This window comes from Tupaia chinensis, unplaced genomic scaffold, assembly GCF_000334495.1.
Source record: "Tupaia chinensis unplaced genomic scaffold, TupChi_1.0 Scaffold000263_1, whole genome shotgun sequence".
Taxonomy (NCBI): Eukaryota; Metazoa; Chordata; class Mammalia; order Scandentia; family Tupaiidae; genus Tupaia; species Tupaia belangeri.
In genome coordinates, this window is record NW_006159743.1 from 3,997,415 (window position 1) to 4,008,828 (window position 11,414).

Sequence of the window (11,414 nt, forward strand, 5' to 3'; positions counted from 1 at the left end):
ATGGGAGAAAAGGGACAGTAGCGCAGTCATTACCATGGGGATGTTTCATGTTTTCTCATTTTCTCACTCTGTCTCTCTTTGTCTCTCTACAGTGAGTGCAAATGCCCTCTGGCAAATTGTTTTTAAAAAATTATACCAGTTTTGTTTAAATTTTCTGACATAATTGTCCTAAGTCCTAAGTACGTAGGACCTATTAATTATTTAGTTATTGCCTATTCTGTTTCTCTTTTTAAAAAGTTTAGATTTTTTTTTTTTGAGAGGTTTTTGCCTTAGGTCACATGTGCTTGCCAGAGAGAGAGAGAGAGAGAAAGAGAGAGAGAAAGAGAGACCAAGAAAGGAAAAGTGAGAAATCACCCCCTAGGGGGGACAGCCAAGCTTCAATTCCTTCTCCTCTGTTCTCCTTTCAGGATCTTGGGCATGCACACACATGCCCCATGTGGTATGAAATCACCAGGTCCAGGACTGGAACCACTGTTGGCCATGTGGGAGTCCACTAATGTAACCACTATGCCATCTGCTGGCCCCAAAGTTTATATTTTTTTAAAAATATAACTTAAATGTTTTTGAGAATAGGTGGGGTGTTGGTGCATTTGAGGCTGTTCATGTGTAGAAAATATATTTTTCATCAAATAAGAGAGTGTCACAAAAAGTTAGCTAAAATATTTATAATGTAATTTTACAATGTATAATTTTCCAAAAAGTATTTTTTTACATATACAACTCAAACATAGTTTTCAAAATTTTTAAATCAAAATAGAAAGCATGAAACTTCTCTATGTTTCTGCCACTTAAGTGGAAATTTCTTACAATAGTCAGAGTGATAATATAATTAAAATTTTTAAAAATATTTCCTAAAAGGGAATAATTATTCTTTGACTTGTTCTGCTTGTCCTGCAAGTCTCAACTTCAGACATTATCGTGACTGTCCAAAAAAGAGTAAATTCAGAGTACTTATGATTAGTTCAAATATCTAATTAGAGTCAACAGTCCAACGAAGTAGAAAACAAATAAACTGAAAAGTTAATTTGTACCTCTTTCTCAACAATGGAAGAAAGCATAGTCATTTCAAGAAACAATTATTTTTCAGAAAATACTCCGAAGTTTAAACAAATAAAATAAACCTTACTTTACTAAAACAGATCATACTAAATTAAACCAAATGATAACTTTCTAAACAATGTGAGATATTTTTACCAATATTGTTTTTAAGTGAAGCAGTTTATTAAATGTATTTTTGGATCTTCTGTGCTCTTCTGAGTTCAAGTTACCTGCCATAACTCAAATGTCCAAGTACAATGTTACAAGTACTTTCATAGGTCATAGCAGCCAGCCCTGACAGAGAACTAAAGAAACACTCTTCCTTCTATTACTATAACACCCAGACTGGCGTGACCTGGGGAAGTGCTGCTGTGACCCTGCCAATCTCTTCGAATCCAAGGCCTTCAATTCCTCCAATTTAGTTCTCATGCTTAGAAACTCTTCCACTTAAATATTTCTTGGCTTTCACCAGGTTCCTGCTTTCTGGATTTGGATCTCAAGGCTTATGAATTTTCTCATTATGAAAATTTCAAAATGCATCCCCCTCTCCTTGTTATTCATTTTGCCACTTTAGTTCTTGAGTATAGCCCACAACCTGTTTCAATGTGTTTCTTCTAAAGAGGTAAGTCCGCATAGAGCATTCCCTCTCACTTGTGATCTAATTCTGGCACTCAGTATTCTTTGGATTATGGAGAATTTAGTAAAATAACTGTTTAAGTGTTTTTAACTGTTCCTGATTTCAGAATTAAGGGAGTAATGCTTTGGAGAGGATTAGAGGACAATTGGATTGACGAGCAACACTAACCCCTTGGTTCAAACTTTGTTCCTCACACTTTCTCTCCTTGAGATGGTTTTCCCTGGGGTATTTCTTAAGAAGTGAATGTTTGTGTTCCCCCAAGATTTCTGTTTGGAACTCCTAACTCCCAGGTTGATAGTTGGGCCCTTAGGAGGTAACTAGGCCATGAGGATGGAGCCCTCCTACAGGAGGTTAGTACCCTTACAGGAAAGAACATGAGAGATGATTTTTTTCTCTCAGCCATGAGAAGATAAAATAAGAAAATGGCCGTGAAAATCAGAAATTATGCCTTTACTAGGCACTGGATTTGCCAGAGCCTAGATTGTCAACCTTCCAGCCTCTAGAAATGTAAGAAATAAATGTTTAAGTCACTCAGTCTTTGGTACACATTATAGCGGCCTGAACTGACTAGAAGGGTGCTCTTCTGTCTTTTAATGCAAATAACCCACATTGATCTATCTGATAGTCTTTCAGACATAGCACAAAGTTTGAAAACTTTTGAAACCTTTTATGAAGTGATTAGTTTCAGTATTTTAAATGCCCTTGTTTACACTAATAATACGCCATTTGTGGAAAATAGGAATGTGGGCAGGAAAACAAATTTCAAGTCAAACCTTAAAAATGACAGTCAACTGTAGTTTGGAGGAAGGGGCTTTGTATGTAAAACTGAGTGTAAAAAATGTTACTCCTTGGTCAGTTTTCAAAATTGTACATGAGCAATTTGAATGCAAATGGACCCATGTAAAGAAAGAGGAGGCCTTCAAAAATTGAATAATTTATAAACTGTCTTGTGAAAAACAATTCATATAGCTTGGGGATATAACTCATATTTAGTCTTAATTTTTTTATGTAAGCTGGAGAGTTAATATTATACCTATTTTTGGTTTTGTTTGTTTGTTTATTTATTTATTTATTTATTTATTTATTTTGGAGAGGTTTTTTGCTATAGGGCATGTGCACTTGCCAGAAAGACAGAGAGAGACAGAGAGACAGAAAGCGAAAAATCACCCCCCAAGGGGGATGGCTATGCCGCAATCCCTTCTCCTCCATTCTCCTCTCAGGATCTCAGGCACGCACACACACACGCCCAGCATGAGTTTAAGCCACCGGGTCTGGGACTCAAACCACGGTCGACTACATGGGAGTCCAGCGACATAGCCATTATATTAATTGCTGGTCCCAATATTATACCTATTTGATAGATGAGAAAACTATAAGGTTATTGACTATCTGACATACTTGGTCTTGAATTCTAATAAAATAATTTAGTGGTGAATGTCATGGTCTGAAACTCAGAAGACCTGGGCTCTAGTCATTGCTCTTCATTTATTTACTAGCTTTAGAGTTGAGATAAATAACTTATTTTTATCCATTATAAGTATTATTATTGGAAAAATAGTATCTATTTAAAATTATTTATTTTTTATAGTCATAAGAGCTGAGGTGGGGGTTAGGACGCAAGCTGCCAGGTCTGGGACTTGAACTATTGTTGGTCATGTGGGAGTCCAGTGCCTTAACCACCATACCACCTGCTGGCCCCAATAGTATTTATTTTTTTAACGTATGAGAGAAGTAAATGAGAAAAATGTAGAAAAAAAGCTTTGCAGATTTAAGTCTCCACAAGTGTAATATGTTAACACCATTTTATAGAAATGAGTCCTAGAGTGCTAACAACTGAGAATAGTAATACCTTCACATGTACAATTGGCCAAGTACACACATTCTTGATCTCATTTATATCCCTCTTACATTTGAACAACAGTAGGGGTTACATAGGTTTCTTAGATGAATTTGAGGATTTATCTACAAAATGAAGTCAATTGAACTGGTTCCTCTAAAGGAGGTTAATGTGTGAAGTACTCTATTAAAGAATTCCTTTTTGATCCAGTTTCTTTGAAGCCATTACAAAAGTATCAGATCTTAGCAGCTGTTAGACATTATCAAGTCAATCCATGGCTTTTCATTTCAGATATGTAAACATTATTAAACATTAACTGGATCTTTGAGACTAACAGGCTAACATATGACAACTTCATTGTCTCAATCTATTTTTCATAATAAATGAATTATAAAACTTGACCATACCAGGCCAAGTATTTATAATCCCTCTGTTTTCCTACAGTTCTAGGGAGATGAAGAGTGAAACTATTAAATGCTTGGTCACTCTCAATAAGTGCTACCATCAATTATATTCAAAAATGATTATTATCTGTCAAGATGAACTTCGGAAATTTGAAGTTCTTATGCTCTTAATATACATGAGCATATCAAAAGTGTAAGAAAATTTGCTGAACAGAGCAGTATCAGATTTTTGAGTTTTTATCATTAAGATACTTTAAACCATACATTCCTTAAATACAACATTCTTGAGTCCTCTCTGAATAAGACTTCATTTAAAAAATAAAACAACTGAATATTTTTACTTAAATACACTTAAAAGCCTTCAGGTTTACTTTACTCTTGCCTTTTCTACTCTCTAGAGCATTTTTTTTTAAAGAAATAACCTTATGGTTTACTCCTCTACCTCCTGCAGCCTTTTACTGAAAATTCATCCTCTAAGTGAGGTATTTCTTAGTCATCCAATATCCTGAATGAACTTTTCATTGCTGAGTCTAAAAACTAAATATCTTTTCATTAATAGAACCTCCTCATTCTTTTTTTTTTTTTTTGAGGTTTTTGGTATAGGGCACGTGCGTTCGTCAGACAGACAGAGAGAGACAGAGAGACAGAAAGCGAGAAATCACCAGCCAGGGAGGATGTCCACACCACAATCCCTTCTCCTCCATTCTCCTCTAGGGATCTTGGGCACGCACGCACACGCACCCGGCGTGAGTTTTAAGCCGCCGGGTCCAGGATGCGAACCGTGGTCGACTACATGGGAGTCCAGTGACATAGCCAGTAGGCTAACTGCTGGTCCTCTCATTCTTTTTTTTAAAGAATTATTTTAATTTTATTTATTATTATTGTAGTTTAATTTGATCAGAGAGAGACACAGACACATACGGGGAGAGAGAGAGAGAAAGAGAGGGAAAGTGAGAAAGAAAGTCACCAGGTCTGAGACTCAAACCGCATGTGGGCCAAGTGGGAGTCCAGCACCTTAACCATCACACCATCTGTTAGCCTCATCCTCATTCTTTTGGAATTCAAAATGTCACCATCTTTTCTGTTCCCCTGGCATATTACGCTTAAATTATATCATTTGGTGTGGCTTTGGTATAAGAAATAGAAAAATGGTGACAGTGCAAACACAAGGATCTATGACTAGTAGTAATAAAAATGTAGACTTGGTTCTAAAAAGCTAAACTCACTTGTGACATATGTGTTTTTTAAAGTAGAATATGGGAGAGAGGAGGACAGCAGGTGGCATGCTGGTTAAAAGGCACTGATCTCCTACAAGGCTGACCATGGTTTGTGTTTGGGACCTGGTAGCTTGCTTTCTCACTTGCCCTCTCTCTCTCTCACTCCCTCTCTCTCTGTCTCTCTCTCTCTCTCTCTGGTGAGTGCATGTGCCCTATAGCAAATTAAAAAACAAATAATAAAAAGTTAAAAAAATTCTTTAAAAAAAAACAAACTAGAATACAGAGAAATCTCATTGGTTCATATTGACTAATGACTGCCTTGCAATCATTTATCTATGCACATGTACTTACTGAGCACTCACGAGCAAGCCCTCCTGGCAAATTCTGGAGCACACTACTACGCACAAGGGTCATTAATAAGTTGCAGGTCTGGGGCCAGCAGGTGGTGTGGTGGTTAAGGGTGTTGGACTCCCACATGGCCTACCACTTTATGAGTCCCGGAGCTTGTGACTTGCTATCTCACTTTCTGTGTGTGTCTCTCTCTCACTCTCTCTCACTCTGTCCCTCTCTGGTCAGGTTAAAATAAATAAATGAAGTTAAATAAAATAATTTTTTTTAAAAAAAGAAGTTGCAGGTCTGAAAATATCAAAAACAATTCCTGTGACATATTCCTGCCTTAACCTATGACTGAAGAATCATGAACATGGGCCAGATAGGTGACATGATTAAGTTAAGGTGCCTGGATCCCACATGGCTGACTGCACTGTTTGAGTTCCAGACCTGGCGGCTTGAAAAACAGGCCAGGCAAAAGTACACGCATGCCTAAAATCCCGAGAGGAGAATGGAGAAGAAATATAGTGGGTGTCTTCTTGCTCTCTCTTCAGGAAGCATGTGCTCCTTATAACATATTAAAGTTATATATATATAAATAAAATCATGCTCTAGAAAATCTTGAGTGATGTATGAAAAATGTTATCTTGTTGGAAAGTTTAGATGCCTTAATAACTAATTGATATCTTTCTTCACCATTTGTCTCAAACTCACTCTTAGTTTCAGATAAAGTGCAAAAGATAATTTAAACACTAAAATGCAATAAGTGCTCTTTTTCAATATATAGGTTACCCACCCCCCAACATGGGTGTGTCAGCAACAGTGAGTAAAAACACTGATTCAGTTTCTCAGAGTATCTTTCCTCATTCATATACAGTGTAGGTTCTGTAGAGCATAGAAGAGCAGTAAGCAAAGTAATGAGAATGATTCTACTCTTTGTAGACTAGATCAAAGTAGAGTCTAGACCACTCCATGCTGGACTTTTCCTGTGGGGAATAAGGCAGTAGAACTTTTCCCCAGACTAGAAGTCTGTAAGATATTTTCTTCAGAAACAAATTAGTTTTTCTTTCACTCTGCTTTCTCATCTACTGATGTTACCAACATCATTATTCACATTGCTGCGATGAACAGTCACTGAGCACTTCCTCTATTCTCGACCCAGAACGATAGCACTAGCTATGATGGGTAAGTACAAAAGACAAAAAGAAACCATCCCTCCAGTGTCTCTCAACATAATTAAGATTATAAAATATCTGCATATAAAAAAATTAAGACAATAACTGTTACAATAAATTTAAAAAGTAAGATTCACCAGAAGGGTGTTAGATCCTCCTCTCAGATCTGCTCATGCTCTCTAAACAGGAAATAACTATTTGATGAGACTAGGAAAGATGTATGAAAATTGTCCCACTAAGGACTTGCCTTACAGTTGGTTGCTCTAAAATAAGAATAGATACAACTTATTGAGAGTCTTCTACATGTTCTGTATTATCATAAGTACTTTACATGCATTTACTTGTTTAACTTCAAAATAACTCTATAATGTAAATACTTTTATAAAGGTTTTTGCCATAGGGCACATGCAGTTACTAGAAAGAGATAAACAGAGACGGTGAGAGAGAAAGTGAAAAATCAACCCCCGAGGATGGCTGTGCTGCAATTCCTTCTCTTCCAGGCTCCTCCCAGGATTTTGAGCATGCATACAAAGGCACCCAGTGTGATTTTCAAGCCACCAGGTCCAGGACTCAAACTGCGGTAGACCATGTGGGAGTCCAGCACCTTAATCACCACTCCACTTGCTCGTCCTTGTAATGTAAATACTTTAAGTATGAGAAAATTGAGTCACAGAAATGTTAAGTAATTTGCCCAAAATTATGTGGTTTGATAGTGATAAGTGAGGATATGAATCTACATATGCTATCTCTACACCCATTTTTCTAAGTGCGTTGCTGTATTTTGACTACACTTACTTATTTGCATAAGCTTTACTAGAAGAAAGAAAAGACCCTCTTTGGTATTGCTCTGGTCTGAATATTTGTGCCCAGAATTCATATGCTGAAACTCAATCTTTAATGGAATAATGTTAGGAGGCAGGTCTTTTAGATGATTAGGGCATGACTTCTCCACCCCTGTGAATGGATTGTTACAAAGAAGCCAAATAGAGCTTGTTTGCTCCTGTCACCATGTGAGAATAAAGTGGGAGGTGTCATCTATGAAGAAAAGAGCGAGTTCTCACTAAATGATGATCTTGGACTTTCCAAACTTCAGGACTGTGTGCAGAGCAAGAAATTTCTGTTGTTTATCAATTACTCAGTCTGTGGCAATGTGTTACAGGAGTCAAAACAGACCAAGACAGGAATCTTCCCTTTGTAGTTCATCATGTACATTACAAATGGATTGTGCACCATACAAAGTGAATCTTTGATTATGATTCCCTTTGAGGCGGCAGAGGGTAGAAGAATACACATAGGGCTATGGAATCAGGAAGGCTCAGAATTAAATCCTGGCTTATCTTGAATGACCTGCACATAAAACATAAACATTTTCAGGCCCATTTAAAAGAAAAAGATAATATCTATGTCCCGGCATTATTTTAAGAATAAATAAAGAATTCATGTCAATGCATTTAGAAACTGTAAAACATAATACAAATGTTAGTTTTTATTCCTCTCTGGTTTTCAAGGCTCTCTACATTGGCCTTGACTTCAGCTTAACTCTTTATTATTTCTCTTAGACATTTTGGCTAAATATTCCCTAAGTTTTTCCATTTCGATGACTTTTTTATGCCCTTGATTTCTTCAAAGCGGAAGAGAAATAGTGACATGAAATGTGCACATGTTCACATATCCTTCTCACATTTCTCAGATACCTATAATCTGATCATCTCATCCACTCTATAGCTTGAAAGCTGAGCAGAGCCTTATACCATCACCCAGGGAGTTAATAGAGGTCTCAAAAACAATTGACTTACACTGTTTATGGGTAAATATCAGACTTAGAATCAAGGATGAATAATGAAGAAAACAAAGCCAATCAGTCAACCAACCAAGAAATAAATAAAATCAAAAACCTTTAGAGACACTGAAAAGAATATTCCACATAAAAATAACTAAGAAGATAGGCTTGTATAATTAAATTTTTTGATACATAATTTAAACTCAAACTGTATTCTCAATAAAATAATTAAAACAAAGATTCTCTGAAATAAAGGAAGAAAGATAATTACAAGATACCACACTGAAATGGAAAGGAAATTAGTTGAATTAAACAACTGATATAATGAAACAAACAGTTTTGTGGTGATATCAACCATGGCTACCCAGAAACAACTACAGCAGCACGAAGTCTGGGACAAGTGTGAGATGCGTCCAAGTCCTTTCGAAGGGCAGTTTTGCATGTGGATCAATAAACTTTAAATTGTGACTGTCCTTTTACCTGTTGATTCCACTTTTGATGTTTTATCTGATAAAATATTCTTCAGGAATGTAAAAAATCATTTTTCAATAAGGATGTTCATTTTTTCATTTAAAAGGCTAGGCTTTTTTCTTCTTTTTGCACAAAACGGATTCATACTTCATACTCTGCAGTCTACCTTTAATTTGTTTGTATTTTTAAAATTAGAAAATTATACATATATGTAGCAAATATTTGAGTTTATATGCATTAGGAATGAGCACAGAATATGGAAAAATCAACACCAAATATTGATCATAGGGGTTCCTGGAATGTGTAGAAGGGAGAGTTTGATGGAAGAAAAAAGGAAGAGCAGGGAGAAACAAACAAACAAAAAATTTCTTGGCACATTTCTATGTTATCAGGCAGTTTACAAAAAGGATCTATTACTTTTGTAGTTTGAAAGGAAAAAAAAATCAATGAACCATTTTTGAAATCTTACTTGAAAGAACAAAACTTTGGAAACTCTGTAGTTGTTAAAGTGAGGATTCAACACAGGAACACCTGCCTTATACTGAATTGTAATAAAAGTCATTGCTTGTCCAGATTCAATGCAGGTACTTGATGATGAGCCTTCCATGTGGTGAAAGAGACCCTGCTCCTTATATCAGGTGGTGTTGTCATCTCTTTGAGTCTTAGAAGACTTGGCTCACTGTTGGCAGAGAAAAGGAAACAACAGATCAGAGAGGAGTGAAGGGGAGGAGTCCATTAAAGACCAGTTCTGTAAGTGGCATATATAATTTCTGCCTTGTTCTGTTTAAGAGGACATAATAATCTGGACTCACCAAAATGCAAAGCAATGCTAGGAAATGAAGTTCAAGCTGAGCAACCCTTTTTTTTTTTTTTTTCCCCTCCAGAGAGGTTTTTGCTCTAGGGCACGAGCACTCACCAGAAAGACAGAGAGAGACATAGAGACAGAAAGCAAGAAATCACCCCCCCGGGGGAATGGTCACGCCGCAATCCCTTCTCCATTCTCCTCTTAGGATCTTGGGCACGCACGCACATGTGCCTGGCGTAAGTTTAAACCACAGCATCTGGGACCCAAACCACAGTCGACTACGTGAGAGTCCAGTGATATAGCCATTACGCCAACTGCTTATGGTCCCATTACGGTTCCTCAGCATCCCTTTCTTACCAACAACTGAACACTATGGAAAGAGAGTGCAGCCTTTGTAGACAGTTTCTCTGTCCCCCTGTTTAAGTGTCTAAAAAACACACTATTGGCTAAAAAATTTGTAATTAATGTGAATATTAATTATATTAATATTGGGACCAGTAGTCGGCATAAACCAAAAAAGAAAGTAGCAAAACCTCTAAAAAAATTGCATTAATATTATTATGGAGTAATATTAGTACTATAAATTCATTTATGTTTCATTTCTATTTTATTTTATTTTTTATTTTTATTTGCCATAGGGCTTGCGCACTCACCACAGAGAGACAGAAAGAGAAGGAAAGTGAAAAATCACCAACCAGGGGGATGGCCATACTCCAATCACTTCTCCTCTATTTTTCTCCATTATATGCACCCTACATACACAGACTCAAGGTAATTTTATACAATATTTTTGTATTGCAGCATTTTGACTTGTCACATGAGGTCAGGTATTGAATTTCTCACTTGTAGCGTTACATTTAGTCTTGAAAACTTTCTGATTTTGGAGTATTTTGAATTACAGACAAGAAAAATGTAGTAACATGAGATGGTAACTATTAGGTTGTCTGGAAAGTCATGACATAGTTTTCTATGTTTGTCAATAAAAAAGTGTCACAACTTTCCTGACAACCCAATATATGATACCAACAAATTTGTAGGACATTATAAAATTGTATTACATTCCTATTCAGGATAAATAAAATAAAAAGAAAGAAAGTAGATATTTATATATTTCTTTTCTAAGATTTTATATGGAAACACAGATATATGTATATATATTTCCACTATATTCATTTCTGACTTTCCTTTAAGGAACCCTTTCTAAAAGTAGAACTAGTGAGTGGAAATATATTTTTAAAGTATTGTGCTATTTTGTATTTCTCTTATTGTAAACATAATTCTTTGCATTGCAAATGTTTGAAAAATACATTAAGCACAAAGAAGAAGAGAAATCACCCATACTTCCACCCAGAAGATATACAGCAAAATGTTAATGGTTATTAACTCTGAATATAGGTATTATGAGTAATTTTTATTTTCTTCTATGTGCTTTTAACTATTTTCTAAACTTTATTTTGTATACTTATATCATTTTTATTATCAAGAAAATCAAATAGTACGCAAAAAATTCCATCTGCGCTTTCTGAAATTTGTTGGAAGTTACCTTCTCTCAGAAATGTTACCTGAACAACCCACTTGTAATTAAGTGTATTTTTTCTCTAAATAAAACGCTGCAAGAACCTGATACTAGGTCAATTCCACCTCAAAATGGTGCTCCACGGGTACCTGTTCTGCACGTGAATTCAGTTTGTGGACAACAGAACACCCGAGGACCCGACAT

The 11,414-nt window shown here is 36.0% G+C and overlaps 1 long non-coding RNA gene across 1 annotated transcript in view; it reads left to right on the top strand.

The window, feature by feature from the left end:
- Positions 1–9,634, top strand: part of LOC102470828 (uncharacterized) — an 18,254-nt gene extending 8,620 nt beyond the window's left edge. The window contains exon 4 of the long non-coding RNA XR_334675.1: positions 9,463–9,634. This is a non-coding gene — a long non-coding RNA (uncharacterized LOC102470828). The remainder of the gene's footprint in view (positions 1–9,462) is intronic.
- Positions 9,635–11,414: the final 1,780 nt, after the last annotated feature.